At 36.6% G+C, this 12,399-nt stretch overlaps 1 long non-coding RNA gene across 1 annotated transcript; it reads left to right on the top strand.

Annotated features, from left to right (window-relative positions):
- The first annotated feature begins 315 nt into the window (after window positions 1-315).
- LOC146918157 (uncharacterized) lies at window positions 316-963 on the top strand. The gene is made up of 3 exons (XR_015014261.1): window positions 316-496; window positions 633-734; window positions 836-963. It is a non-coding gene; the product is annotated as an uncharacterized LOC146918157 (long non-coding RNA).
- Window positions 964-12,399: the final 11,436 nt, after the last annotated feature.

The following is a 12,399-nucleotide window of genomic DNA, read 5'->3' on the forward strand; positions in this document are numbered from 1 at the left end:
CTTTATTTTGAACTCCAAACGTTATTTTACATTGTATCCAATCATAGATATCATAAACTAATAAGGTATTAAAGTTGTTAAGTATGTGTGCGGGACACGAAACAATGTTGTATCCATAGTTTTGAAACTCGGCTCGGACCGGCCGGTCGGACCGTGAACCGGTGGGTAAACCGGTTCGAGCCAACTTTTGGATCGGCCATGCAGTTAACTCGGTCAAAACCGATAAAAACCGGTGACTCGGCCGGGTCATGGGTCAGACCAGTTCTTCTTTTTTTTTTTTTTTACTTAACTGAAATGATACGACGTCGTTTTGGATTTTCAATTCAAAGGGTTTTCAAGTTGCGTTTGTTTGGTCTCTTCTTCACGCACCACACCACTACTCTTCTTCTTAATCGATTCTGTGTTTTGATTAACAAACAAACCAAACATGCCTTCCAGTCACTTGCTTCTCGAAGAACCAATTAGGATGGCTTCCATCCTAGAGCCATCAAAAGCCGTTAGTTTTCTATTACTCTTTCTTATTGTTCTTAGTGTTTCAATTCTAATCTATAGATCTTGTTTTTGTGTTTTTTTTTTATTAATTTTGTGATAATTGATTTAATTGAAATTGTTGTTGTTGATGGTTTTTGTAGAGTTTTTTTTCTGCAATGACAAAGATTGTTGGTTTGGAACATTGGGTCCTAAATCTCGATCTGTTGAGACTATTTCTGGATGTCTTAAAGCTGGCATGTCTGGTTCTGGTATGTTTTTGTCTTAATTTGTGTTAAGGAGTTTTAAATCATTAATTAGTGGATAGTTAATGATTTTATGTGATTTTTGTTGTTGTTTTATGTAGTGGCTCGTTTTGATTTTTCATGGTGTGATCCTGAGTATCATCAGGAAACTTTGGAGAATTTGAAGACTGCTATTAAGGGCACTAAGAAGCTATGTGCTGTGAGTTTCCTTCCTTATTTATTGCTTCACTTTTTTCAATTTTTTGCTACTTATGGAATTGAGACTAGCTTGTTTCATGCTGAAAGAAGGCCAACGTTACAAAATTTCTTTCTTATTTTTAGTTTCTAAAGTGACCGAGTCACCGATTCAATCCGAGTTAATCTGGTTAAATAACTATATAAATTTAATCTAAGGACCGAGTTATCTAACCGAGTCATCCGAGTGGTTCCGGTTCAGTCATGCGGTTCGACCAACGACTCAGTGGTTCGACCATTGACCCAGTGACCCAGTACCCCCGCCGAGTCGATGACCGAGCCGAGTTTTAAAACTACGGTTGTATCCAATCTACACAAATCCAAAATAAGACCTCATTTAATGTAAAAATCAACTTGTTGACGCAAAATATCAAACAAAACTATATCCACTCTACATGAATCCCAAATAAAGGTGTCACTCACATTACAAGTAAAATTTACATCTAACAATTTAATGAAAAGGAAGTTGAGGTATTTTAACACATGTTGTGTTACTTAGTCCAATGCCATTTCTGACTTGTAACTTTCAAGAGTGTGGCCTATCTTCTTTGATTTGGTTAACGACGGCGAGCTGAATTGTATCTCACAGACACTGGCGGATCTTGCCCAAAAAATTAGCGGGAGCGGCAAATACTAACTAAAATATTATAAGTTTTTTTTTTTAATCATGACCTAGTTCAAACTATAAATATTATTTATGTAACGATTTTTAGAATAAGAACCAAGAATTTATGTGCTACAAATCTAGATTTAGAAATAAGAACTAAGAATTGATTTCAACCTTCTCTTATATGTTAGAAAGAAAGAGTGTAAGGAAAAAAATTATGTTCCAAAAACTATTTGTTATTAGAACAGTGTTTGGTCGCAAACACATTAAAAAACTTTTTAATAAAATGACCTAGTAGTAAAGTATTTTTCTATGATCACAAACATAAATGAACATTACCAACACACGTTGGCTCAGTTGGTAAGGAACGGGCCACTTCCTTGCAGAAGGTTGTGTGTTCGATTCCCTCTGCCGATGTGAGGGCAGTGTTGGTGGGTGATCTGTAAGTACCTCTATAAGTGCCCTTTGGGCCCGGAGGCGTGCCCTGACCCTGGTGGTGACCGGAGCCGAACCCACCTAAACTTTTTGTAACCAAAAAACATAAATGAACATTGTTTGGACAAAAACACATAAAAATACATTTCCTCAAAATACTAAATCATTTTTTATTATCAATTTCTTTTTTATAATTAGAGAAAGTCTTTTAATATATGTGTCAAATACTATTCATTTATACTTATGACATAGTAGCATTCCTCTTTAAAAAAAAATTGTTATAAAACAACAGATAAATAATTAAAGGTATAAGGGAAAAAATAGCTATCGAGAAGCTTCCTAAATGCTAATGAAAGTAGAAGAGAACAGAAGAAGGGAAAAAAGCAACCGAGAAGCTTCCATCCTCGGTTATTCTGATTCTTCTTTTGTGTTGTTTCACATTGCAATCAAGGCCAACCAACGTTATCACAACATCAACAATCAGCGCCGACAGCTTATACGTTAAAAGGAAAGAGAGTTCAAGGAAGGAAAGGAATCGAAATTCGAATTGACGACAGTATGGTTGGGTATGGTTGGATATGAAAAATTGAGATTTAGTGTGGGGGGTGCCGTGAGAAGAAGGTCACAGTAAGTCATTGCAGTAGCAGTACTTGAAAAAAAAATTAAAAAAAAAAAAGATGGGGGGGAGCCATGGCTACTGCCCGCTCCTATGAAGATTCGCCTCTGCTCACAGACATAAAAAGAGGATTGATGTTCAATGAAGAATTGTTAGAAATTTGTAATGAACTTATGGTGTTTATGAAAGAAGAGAAACGAAAAAGCACGGGAGAATGTTGTAAAGCCAATGTGTTTCATTAATATAGAGATGGATTTGTTGAAAGCTTGGCAGAGTGTGCGATCTGTGGTAGGATATGACATGTCTGCAGTTCTTATATGAGGAGGGCAATTTGGAATAAAACCAGACTGGGTAGGCTTAATTGCAGTTTTGGCCCCCTATGTTTCAAGAAGTTGCGATTATGGCAACCTAACGAAATAAACTACAAAACCGCCTCCTAAGAATTGACTTTTTTGCAGTTTTGCCCCCATGCCAATTTTGACCAAGTCAAAGCTGAAGTGGATGCCACGTGTTTATTTATTTATGTTTTAAATATTTTTTAATTAAAAAATAAAAAAAATTATATATTGTTTAATTAAATAAATAAACAAATACGTGACGTCCACGTCAGCTTTGACTTGGTCAAAATTGGCATGGGGGCCAAAACTGTAAAAAAGTAAATACTTAGGGGGCGACTTTGTAGTTTATTTAGTTAGGGGGCCAAAATCGCAACTTCTTGAAACATAGGGGGCCAAAACTGCAATTAAGCTTACCCAGTCTGGTTTTATTCCGAATTGCCCTCCTCACATAAGAACTGCAGACATGTCATATCCTACCACAGATCGCACACTCTGCCAAGCTTTCAACAAATCCATCTCTGTATTAATCGAAACACATTGGCTTTACAAAATTCTCCCGTGCTTTTTCGTTTCTCTTCTTTCATAAACACCATAAGTTCATTACAAATTTCTAACAATTCTTCATTGAACATCAATCCTCTTTTTATGTCTGTGAGCAGGGGCGGATCTTCATGGGAGCGGCAGTAGCCATGGCTCCCCCCAACTTTTTTTTAATTTTTTTTTCAACTACTGCTACTGCAATGACTTACTGTGACCTTCTTCTCACGGCACCCCCCACACACAGTTCAATCTTCACCATCCACACTAATAATGAAAAAAAATAATACATATGTGGCGTCCACGTCAGCTTTGACTTTGTCAAAATTGGCATGGGGGCCAAAACTGTGAATAAGTCAATACTTAGGGGGCGACTTTGTAGTTTATTTAGTTAGGGGGCCAAAATCGCAACTTCTTGAAACATAGGGGGCCAAAACTGCAATTAAGCCTACCCAGTCTGGTTTTATTCTGAATTGCCCTCCTCACATAAGAACTGCAGACATGTCATATCCTACCACAGATTGCACACTCTGCCAAGCTTTCAACAAATCCATCTCTGTATTAATCGAAACACATTGGCTTTAGAAAATTCTCCCGTGCTTTTTCGTTTCTCTTCTTTCATAAACACCATAAGTTCATTACAAATTTCTAACAATTCTTCATTGAACATTAATCCTCTTTTTATGTCTGTGAGCAGGGGCGGATCTTCATGGGAGCGGCAGTAGCCATGGCTCCCCCCAACTTTTTTTTATTTTTTTTTTCAAGTACTGCTACTGCAATGACTTACTGTGACCTTCTTCTCACGGCACCCCCCACACACAATTCAATCTTCACCATCCACACAAATAATTAAAAAAAATAAATAAATACAAACAGGGCGTCCACGTCAGCTTTGACTTGGCAAAATTGGCATGGGGGCCAAAACTGTAAATAAGTCAATACTTAGGGGGCGACTTTGTAGTTTATTTAGTTAGGGAGCCAAAATCGCAACTTCTTGAAACATAGGGGGCCAAAACTACAATTAAGCCTACCCAGTCTGGTTTTATTCCGAATTGCCCTCCTCACATAAGAACTGCAGACATGTCATATCCTACCACAGATCGCACACTCTGCCAAGCTTTCAACAAATCCATCTCTGTATTAATCGAAACACATTGGCTTTACAAAATTCTCCCGTGCTTTTTCGTTTCTCTTCTTTCATAAACACCATAAGTTCATTACAAATTTCTAACAATTCTTCATTGAACATTAATCCTCTTTTTATGTCTGTGAGCAGGGGCGGATCTTCATGGGAGCGGCAGTAGCCATGGCTCCCCCCAACTTTTTTTTAATTTTTTTTTCAAGTACTGCTACTGCAATGACTTACTGTGACCTTCTTCTCACGGCACCCCCCACACACAGTTCAATCTTCATCATCCACACTAATAATTAAAAAAATAAATAAATACAAACGTGGCGTCCACGTCAGCTTTGACTTGGCAAAATTGGCATGGGGGCCAAAACTGTAAATAAGTCAATACTTAGGGGGCGACTTTGTAGTTTATTTAGTTAGGGGGCCAAAATCGCAACTTCTTGAAACATAGGGGGCCAAAACTACAATTAAGCCTACCCAGTCTGGTTTTATTCCGAATTGCCCTCCTCACATAAGAACTGCAGACATGTCATATCCTACCACAGATCGCACACTCTGCCAAGCTTTCAACAAATCCATCTCTGTATTAATCGAAACACATTGGCTTTACAAAATTCTCCCGTGCTTTTTCGTTTCTCTTCTTTCATAAACACCATAAGTTCATTACAAATTTCTAACAATTCTTCATTGAACATTAATCCTCTTTTTATGTCTGTGAGCAGGGGCGGATCTTCATGGGAGCGGCAGTAGCCATGGCTCCCCCCAACTTTTTTTTAATTTTTTTTTCAAGTACTGCTACTGCAATGACTTACTGTGACCTTCTTCTCACGGCACCCCCCACACACAGTTCAATCTTCATCATCCACACTAATAATTAAAAAAATAAATAAATACAAACGTGGCGTCCACGTCAGCTTTGACTTGGCAAAATTGGCATGGGGGCCAAAACTGTAAATAAGTCAATACTTAGGGGGCGACTTTGTAGTTTATTTAGTTAGGGGGCCAAAATCGCAACTTCTTGAAACATAGGGGGCCAAAACTACAATTAAGCCTACCCAGTCTGGTTTTATTCCGAATTGCCCTCCTCACATAAGAACTGCAGACATGTCATATCCTACCACAGATCGCACACTCTGCCAAGCTTTCAACAAATCCATCTCTGTATTAATCGAAACACATTGGCTTTACAAAATTCTCCCGTGCTTCTTCGTTTCTCTTCTTTCATAAACACCATAAGTTCATTACAAATTTCTAACAATTCTTCATTGAACATCAATCCTCTTTTTATGTCTGTGAGCAGGGGCGGATCTTCATGGGAGCGGCAGTAGCCATGGCTCCCCCCAACTTTTTTTTAATTTTTTTTTCAAGTACTGCTACTGCAATGACTTACTGTGACCTTCTTCTCACGGCACCCCCCACACACAGTTCAATCTTCACCATCCACACTAATAATTAAAAAAAATAAATAAATACAAACGTGGCGTCCACGTCAGCTTTGACTTGGCAAAATTGGCATGGGGGCCAAAACTGTAAATAAGTCAATACTTAGGGGGCGACTTTGTAGTTTATTTAGTTAGGGGGCCAAAATCGCAACTTCTTGAAACATAGGGGGCCAAAACTACAATTAAGCCTACCCAGTCTGGTTTTATTCCGAATTGCCCTCCTCACATAAGAACTGCAGACATGTCATATCCTACCACAGATCGCACACTCTGCCAAGCTTTCAACAAATCCATCTCTGTATTAATCGAAACACATTGGCTTTACAAAATTCTCCCGTGCTTTTTCGTTTCTCTTCTTTCATAAACACCATAAGTTCATTACAAATTTCTAACAATTCTTCATTGAACATTAATCCTCTTTTTATGTCTGTGAGCAGGGGCGGATCTTCATGGGAGCGGCAGTAGCCATGGCTCCCCCCAACTTTTTTTTTAATTTTTTTTTCAAGTACTGCTACTGCAATGACTTACTGTGACCTTCTTCTCACGGCACCCCCCACACACAGTTCAATCTTCATCATCCACACTAATAATTAAAAAAATAAATAAATACAAACGTGGCGTCCACGTCAGCTTTGACTTGGCAAAATTGGCATGGGGGCCAAAACTGTAAATAAGTCAATACTTAGGGGGCGACTTTGTAGTTTATTTAGTTAGGGGGCCAAAATCGCAACTTCTTGAAACATAGGGGGCCAAAACTACAATTAAGCCTACCCAGTCTGGTTTTATTCCGAATTGCCCTCCTCACATAAGAACTGCAGACATGTCATATCCTACCACAGATCGCACACTCTGCCAAGCTTTCAACAAATCCATCTCTGTATTAATCGAAACACATTGGCTTTACAAAATTCTCCCGTGCTTCTTCGTTTCTCTTCTTTCATAAACACCATAAGTTCATTACAAATTTCTAACAATTCTTCATTGAACATCAATCCTCTTTTTATGTCTGTGAGCAGGGGCGGATCTTCATGGGAGCGGCAGTAGCCATGGCTCCCCCCAACTTTTTTTTAATTTTTTTTTCAAGTACTGCTACTGCAATGACTTACTGTGACCTTCTTCTCACGGCACCCCCCACACACAGTTCAATCTTCACCATCCACACTAATAATTAAAAAAAATAAATAAATACAAACGTGGCGTCCACGTCAGCTTTGACTTGGCAAAATTGGCATGGGGGCCAAAACTGTAAATAAGTCAAAACTTAGGGGGCGACTTTGTAGTTTATTTAGTTAGGGGGCCAAAATCGCAACTTCTTGAAACATAGGGGGCCAAAACTACAATTAAGCCTACCCAGTCTGGTTTTATTCCGAATTGCCCTCCTCACATAAGAACTGCAGACATGTCATATCCTACCACAGATCGCACACTCTGCCAAGCTTTCAACAAATCCATCTCTGTATTAATCGAAACACATTGGCTTTACAAAATTCTCCCGTGCTTTTTCGTTTCTCTTCTTTCATAAACACCATAAGTTCATTACAAATTTCTAACAATTCTTCATTGAACATTAATCCTCTTTTTATGTCTGTGAGCAGGGGCGGATCTTCATGGGGGCGGCAGTAGCCATGGCTCCCCCCAACTTTTTTTTAATTTTTTTTTCAAGTACTGCTTCTCCAATGACTTACTGTGACCTTCTTCTCACGGCACCCCCCACACACAGTTCAATCTTCACCATCCACACTAATAATTAAAAAAATAAATAAATACAAACGTGGCGTCAACGTCAGCTTTGACTTGGCAAAATTGGCATGGGGGCCAAAACTGTAAATAAGTCAATACTTAGGGGGCGACTTTGTAGTTTATTTAGTTAGGGGGCCAAAATTGCAACTTCTTGAAACATAGGGGGCCAAAACTACAATTAAGCCTACCCAGTCTGGTTTTATTCCGAATTGCCCTCCTCACATAAGAACTGCAGACATGTCATATCCTACCACAGATCGCACACTCTGCCAAGCTTTCAACAAATCCATCTCTGTATTAATCGAAACACATTGGCTTTACAAAATTCTCCCGTGCTTCTTCGTTTCTCTTCTTTCATAAACACCATAAGTTCATTACAAATTTCTAACAATTCTTCATTGAACATCAATCCTCTTTTTATGTCTGTGAGCAGGGGCGGATCTTCATGGGAGCGGCAGTAGCCATGGCTCCCCCCAACTTTTTTTTAATTTTTTTTTTTCAAGTACTGCTACTGCAATGACTTACTGTGACCTTCTTCTCACGGCACCCCCCACACACAGTTCAATCTTCACCATCCAGACTAATAATTAAAAAATAAATAAATACATACGTGGCGTCCACGTCAGCTTTGACTTGGTCAAAATTGGCATGGGGCCAAAACTGTAAAAAAGTCAATACTTAGGGGGCGACTTCTTAGTTTATTTAGTTAGGGGGCCAAAATCGCAACTTCTTGAAACATAGGGGGCCAAAACTGCAATTAAGCCGAGCAGTAAAATACAATGTTGATGCAACAGTTTTCGGCCAACAATGATGTTATGGTTTGGGGACTTGTATTAAAAATGACAACTTTGTCAAAGCTAATTTGGAGAGAGGTACCTCTTTCACCTCAAGAGGCCAGAGTACCACTTCTAAATATCCAAAAGACAAACCTGATATAGTCATACCATTACAAGCTAGCCCAACACCAATGTTAGTCCTTCTGTCATAATATGTGATACAATAACAGTATAACGTAGGGGACAAGACAGCCGCAGTACATAGTATACTATGGGTCCCTGTATGTATTGTTAAAGAGTGATATATATACAATCCTATTTTATAGGTAAATCCTCGAACCTGTTGTTTCACACACGCCTGATGAGAAAATCAAAGTTTCAAATCCAAATTTTAATTTTCATGTAAAATCGTATATGTGGGTGGAAGTTTTGAAATTTGCTATTGATGAATATGTTCAAAAAAGTCATAGAAGAGAATGAGAAGATTAGAAATATGTAAATTGTGAATTCATTAGATTGGTTGTGTACGTCAAAGTGGATATCCAACTAAGTTCCACTTCTGATGGTGAGAAGAAAAAATAGCTAGAAAGTTGTTATAAATGTAGAGTTATATTGAGTTTTCTTCACCTGTACTTGGGACTTGTCTTGAGAGAGTTTACAACTTTTCCGTGCAAAATCAAACACAATTTATCTAACTAACATTTGTGAAATAGAAAACGTCATTTTCACCTCACTAGGCTGTGTTAAAGGATATAATAATGTGATCAAAAAAATGTCATTCTATCAAAAAAAATCTTTTATCATTAAAATTAACAGCATTTCATTTTGACATACAAGATATGTATAATGTTGATATTGAATGGTTCAAAATAATTTACTCTAATGGTGCTGACAACTTGTAGTTTTCCATCATCTTATTTAGTCTCTTCAACTATATGAATGCTGATAGTTTCACTATTTCTGCTAGGTCTTTGATATCCCTTGAACTCACTGCTTCGGGATGCTCCTGCATTCTAAACCTTGTTGTCGTTGTATTCCCTTCTTTTTACGCCACCGTCTCTCTATTTGTGCAAGTTACATAAGTTGAAGACTTGGACCATATAATATGATAATGGTAAATACATAATACATTTAAAATGATTTTGTAAAATGTGATAGTGTTTCATGTGCATCTAATAAAACACCATTGTCATTGTCACATACATGAGAGGTGCACTGGTGTTGAAATTCCTCTCAGAGATCTTAATCTAAGGTTAAAGAATAACATATACAAATTCTCAGCATACGAAGACCTATAAACAACAAGAAACTTTGGATCTGTTTTGAGATAAAAAGGCTAATGGGATAATGAAAAGGCTTCCAGTTTCGCTACTGAAAGAATGGACCTAATGTAAGCATCTTCATCCAATTGGACCCACCATTGAGATGATAAAAATACTAAGAAAAGAGAATTGAATTGAATTGAGCGAGTAGGAGAAAGAAGTTATACCCACCTTATAGCACTCTTGAGTCCCACATCGCTAAATACTTAAACAATGCAGACCAAGTTTACCTATAAAACAATATTCGTATATGCCGCATATTAGTGTAACTTTTTGGACCCAAGTACTTTGTGTTGTCCATTTAGTATATTGTTTTTTGACATAATGTTTTCTCCTAGATTTGCGAAAAAATCTTTTTTCTGAAAATCAATTAGATTTTTTCGCAAATTTTTGAACAAAGATTATGTTTTTTGAAAGCCAACATTGATAGGCTTTTGCTTCCTTTAAAATATTTTGGAGGGATCCTAAGCCATAATGATTTTTTTTGAAAAAACTTTATGTTTTTTTAGAAGTTGGCGGAATAGCCTATAGTTGATCCATGAAAATATTGATTTTATTTTTTTTGAGGGAAATTATTGAAAATATTGATATAATTAGAATTTAATTGTTTCTGAAAAAGCAATATTGCTATATTTTTTAGGTTTTTGGTACCTCCTAAAGGAAAGGGTTTTGTTCACGTGCCTTCGGAACACTCATTAAGCATACTAAATTAGAAAATCAATTCAAGTTGTAATCATAAATTGAAAGTCACATGTCTAAGAAATCAAACCTCGGATCAATGGCAGTAGCTTCACTCAAACGTTATTCTATTCCTCTGTTGGCTGATAGTAATTGTAAGACCCGTAATTTTAGAAAATAAATAAATGTTAATAATATAATACTATGCTACCTCGGTTATTTTAGTTTTGATCAAATAAAAATAAATAATACCTTCGACGATGAATTTTTATCGCTACTCGAATATTTTGTAGTTTTTGTCGCGATAGCGACTTATGATAAATTTTTCAGAAAATTTCTCGAGAATTTAATTTTCAGTCTCTTCCACAAACGGAAATTTTACAGCGCTTAATTTTTAAAACAAACTCCGTTTTGTACAAAAATTTTTGTATAGATTCATAAAATTATTTATGATTGATTTATGCAATAAAAATATTTTTTCCATGGAAAATTTTCTCTTATAAGAACCAATTGTAACTAGTAAAGTCTAATGATGATGAATTGCTTTGCTAAGATATAAAATATCTTCTCCTTCTTATCCTCTTCCTCTTCCTCACACGGTTCCCACACACACATGCATATTCCAATTTTTTTATTTTTTTTTATAAATATATGTGTATGTATGCAACCACAAGTAGCTCATTCTCCCTTCATTCTCTCATTCTCTCACGTCTTTCTTCTCTATTCCTTCTCTCTTATTTCTTCTCTCTTCATTCTTCTCTCTTCTTCCTTCATCCATATTTCTTCATTCTTCCTTCTTTCTTCTTCTTTCTTATTTCTTCTTCTCTCTTCTACAAAATTTTTGTATCTTATGTACATATTCACAATCAGAGACATAACCAAACTAAAAGCTCAAGAATTTTAGTTGGTCATATTTGTACTTCTCATCCGTTTTGCCTTTCCATTTTCTATCAAAACTTTTTTCTTCTTTACATCTCACAATCAATCTTGAGCCTCAATCAATTAAGTGATTTAAGGGTTTTAATTATTAACAAGTTCATGTTAGTTTTGTAGTCATGTAGTGTTTGTTGAAGGTAAAAATAATTTTTTTTCTCTGTTATGGCCGTGAGGCCTGTTTTATGGTTGGTTTTCTAATTGTGTTTTTTTTACGCAAAATCATTAATTATTTTAAGTAAGCCTCAATTAATTATGTATAATATTGTTGACTTAGTAAAAAAAAAAAGATTTTAATTTCATTTTTTTTTTGAAACAAAACATTAACGGTGAACTTATGATGCGTTCAACAAAATGAAAATTGCCAACACACATTGGCTCAGTTGGTAAGGAACGGGCCACTTCCCCTCAGAAGGTTGTGTGTTCGATTCCCGCTGCCGATGTGAGGGCGGTGTTGGTGGGTGATCTGTAAGTACCTCTGTAAGTGTCCTTTGGGCCCGGAGGCCTGCCCTGACCCTGGTGGTGACCGGAGCCGAATCCACCTAAACTTTTTGTAACCAAAAAAGAAAATGAAAATTAAGAGAAGTCTTTAACCATTTCTTTCCTCTGAACTCACGCATGAATTATTTTAAATAAAGAAGGAAAAATAAAATAAATAAGTAGATAATAAGTCTATGCTTTTTTAGAACAACATCTTCAAGCCTCTATGTTGTTGGGAACAAGATTTTTTTTTAAATAAAAAAATAAATATTGGATGTGTAAGTATTGGTTGGATAATATCAAGATATTAATGGATCCTTTAGAAAAGAAATAAGTTTATGAGTTTTAAGAAATGAGTTAAGGATATACATATAGATCCTACGGTTTCTTTGATT

The sequence above is a fragment of the Medicago sativa genome, chromosome 6 (genome assembly GCF_051527215.1).
Source record: "Medicago sativa cultivar Bolivia chromosome 6, Bolivia_mono, whole genome shotgun sequence".
NCBI classification, from domain to species: Eukaryota; Viridiplantae; Streptophyta; class Magnoliopsida; order Fabales; family Fabaceae; genus Medicago; species Medicago sativa.